This window comes from Saccopteryx bilineata, chromosome 6 (genome assembly GCF_036850765.1).
Source record: "Saccopteryx bilineata isolate mSacBil1 chromosome 6, mSacBil1_pri_phased_curated, whole genome shotgun sequence".
NCBI lineage: Eukaryota > Metazoa > Chordata > Mammalia > Chiroptera > Emballonuridae > Saccopteryx > Saccopteryx bilineata.
This window is the reverse complement of record NC_089495.1, coordinates 59528318-59531822: the sequence shown is the minus strand read 5'-3', so window position 1 is coordinate 59531822 and position 3505 is coordinate 59528318. Positions and strand designations below refer to the sequence as shown.

The window sequence follows — 3505 nt, the reverse complement described above, 5'->3', positions numbered from 1 at the left end:
AGGCAAATGTGCCGATGTGCATATGGTTTGACATTTAGTTCTTTAATGCAGTGACAAAGAAGAACGATTGAGGATTAAGATACAGAGGATGGAGATGTTCATGCTTGGGCAAGATGGTCATGAGTAGGACAGCGAGCATCTGCTTCGTTACAGCCCAAGGCCCTGGAACGTCACAGCAAACTGATCAGCCCATCTGTAAGCATGAAAAATGCCTCTTTAGTGTCTTAATTTGCAGTTTATCATATTTATTATGTTTCACCATTATTATATTTTCTATAATAATAGCATATTAAAGTCCACAGAGCCTGAAATTTTCTGTGTGGGAAGATTTTTGACTCCCAGTTCAGGCTCTCTCTTTTATTTGGTAAGCTATATTTTCCTAAGACCTTGCCCATTTTATATAAATTTTGAAGGTGCTGGCCTAAAACTTGTTCATAAATTCTTCACATTATTTTTTTTAAATCTCTGTAATATAGATATTAACCCTCCTTTTTCATTCAGGTGTTAGTTATTTGTGTCTTATACTTTATTGATTAATATCATTAATAAATTTGTGTTTATTTTATTACCTTTCAAAGAATGACTTTTTGGCTTTATTCAAACTTCTTAGTTTTTATTACTATAACATTAATTTCTGTTATTATCTACATTACTGTTATCTTGATATTTTATTTATATTTCTTCTTATAACTTATTATATTAATATTTAGCTATTAATTTCCAACATTTTTTCTACATGAATAATGGTGTAGCTGTTTTCTAATAGTTTAAGATATAGTATTTTCCTTAAAATTTTTTTCATTTTCTGATAATTTTCTGTATCTCTGATTTATTTCTTAACACATAAATTCCTTTTTATGTATTAATTTAATTTCCAAAGATATGAAACTTTCTACTAAACAACATTATGAATGTGAATTGAATTCTTGATTAATTATATAGTTATCATGATAACAATCCTGTGAAATGTATGGAAACTTAATTATGGCTAAGTTTTCTATGGTCAACTTTTTTTTTTTTTTTTTTTTCTTTTTCCATTTTTCTGAAGCTAGAAACGGGGAGAGACAGTCAGACAGACTCCCGCATGCGCCCAACCAGGATCCACCCGGCACGCCCACCATGGGGCGACGCTATGCCCACCAGGGGGCGATAATCTGCCCATCCTGGGCGTCGCCATGTTGCGACCAGAGCCACTCTAGCGCCTGAGGCAGAGGCCAAGGAGCCATCCCCAGCGCCCGGGCCATCTTTGCTCCAATGGAGCCTTGGCTGCGGGAGGGGAAGAGAGAGACAGAGAGGAAAGCGCGGCGGAGGGGTGGAGAAGCAAATGGGCACTTCTCCTGTGTGCCCTGGCCGGGAATCGAACCCGGGTCCTCCGCACGCAAGGCCGACGCTCTACCGCTGAGCCAACCGGCCAGGGCTATGGTCAACTTTTTATAAGTGTTCTATGTGTATCTGAAAAGAAGGTGTATTCTATAGTTGTGTGGTGTGATATTTATTTATACCCATGAGGTAATACTTATTAATCACATCCTATAGATTTTCTATATTGTTTACTGATTGTCTTTTTTTTTTAGCAATTAATGAGAGATGCTTTTTAAATTCTATTACAATGGTGGATTGGTTGGTGTGTTCTTCCTTACTATCCTTTCTTTGTGTGTTTGGGGACTATGTTTTTAGATATATACAAATTTAAAATCATTATATGTTTCTAGGAAATTGAAACCACTAGTACTATAAAATGACCATTTATCTCAATTAATGCTATGGAACTTAAGTTCTATTTAGCCTGATCCAGCTTTATTTTAGATTTTATTTGGATGGTTGCCTTTTTCACCCTTTGTTTTTAATTTTTTATATAACCTTATACTTTTGTTGTGTCTTTCATAATGTTTTCCATTGAGATGGCTTTATTTTACTTTGGTTTTAAGTGAGTCAGACAATTACACTTAATGTAAATACTCATCTGTTTGTATTTAAGTCTACCATCTTATTTTGAGCTAATTGCCCTGCTTCTTAAATATTTCTTTTTCAGTTCTTTTTTATTTTGAATGATCAATAATAATATTATAGTGGCCTGACCTGTGGTGGCGCAGTGGATAAAGCGTCGACCTGGAAATGCTGAGGTCGCCGGTTCAAAACCCTGGGCTTGCCTGGTCAAGGCACATATGGGAGTTGATGCTTCCTGCTCCTCCCCTTTCTCTCTCTCCTCTCTCTCCTCTCTCTCTCTCTCTCCTCTCTCTCTAAAAAAAAAAAAAAAAGAATAAATAAAAAAAAAAATAAATAAAAATATTATAGTGGATAAGTGAATAAAATAAAAATTAAAACATATAACAACATTAGTGCACATATTGGATGAGAATAAGTGTTAAGCTCTTGTATTATCCAGCAAGAGGCAAATTTTGTTGATTGACATTGGAAAATTAAAGATGTACCTGATAATTTATAAGTAAACTGATAAAAGGAATAAAGTACATTACTTCCAAACAATAGGAGGGAAAACATGTAAGGATTAAACATATTCATCCATCTACCTTTATTGTTCTTCATGCTTTTCTGTAAGTTTTGCCTTCATGACACATCTCAACCTCCCATATCACTTAATTTGTCTCTCTAACAAAGTGTGCTCTGGGTAATATCTTCTCATTTTTTCTACCCAGTTTTCTTTCAACTGTGTATAATCAGTCAGTTGTTTTACCCATCTATTGAGTTTTCAATATTTGTTATTATAATTTTCATTTCTAGAAGTTATATTTCATGTTAAATCTCTTTGGTCAATTTGTATACTTTTTATATTTTTTTATTATTTATTTATTTATTCATTCATTTTTAGAGGGGAGAGAGAGAGAGACAGAGAGAGAGAGAGGAGAGAGAGACAGAGCAAGAGAAGGGGGGAGGAGCTGGAAGCATCAACTCCCATATGTACCTTGACCAGGCAAGCCCAGGGTTTTGAACTGGCGACCTCAGCATTTCCAGGTCGACGCTTTATCCACTGCACCACCACAGGTCAGGCTATACTTTTTATATTTTTATTTTCTCTTCAGATATATATAAATTCATCACCTATTCTTTGAACATAAAATGATAGTTATTTTCTAATTTGTGGCTTTTTTAAATATATTAAATGATTTTGAGGGTCTATTTTAGCTTTTAATTTTTTCTGCCAATTCTTCCCCTGTGTCTTTTTTCTGTGTGTGTATATTTATTTTTGGCTAGTTTTGCTTCATGTGCTTTAAAAATTATTTGTAGAAAATCTTTGATACCCAGAACAAAAGTGACATTTCCAGATAATATTCCCATTTGTTTTGAAAAACTAGGAGCCTGGGTCTTTTTCAAAATAACTTTATGGCTCTACTCCAGTGTTTTAGAACTACTCGGTTTAAGGAAATTTGGGCTGCAAAACAGCGGAAGAACTTTCTAATTGTGTTAATGTCTCAAGAATTTATTTTCACACCTGAACTGTTGAGCACCAAGACAACATGTTTTGTTTTTTTTATAGGTTCATATG

The 3505-nt window shown here is 34.4% G+C and overlaps 1 non-coding gene across 1 annotated transcript; it reads right to left on the bottom strand.

Annotated features, from left to right (window-relative positions):
• Window positions 1-1342: 1342 nt before the first annotated feature.
• Window positions 1343-1418, bottom strand: TRNAA-UGC (transfer RNA alanine (anticodon UGC)). The gene has a single exon. It is a non-coding gene; the product is annotated as a tRNA-Ala (tRNA).
• Window positions 1419-3505: the final 2087 nt, after the last annotated feature.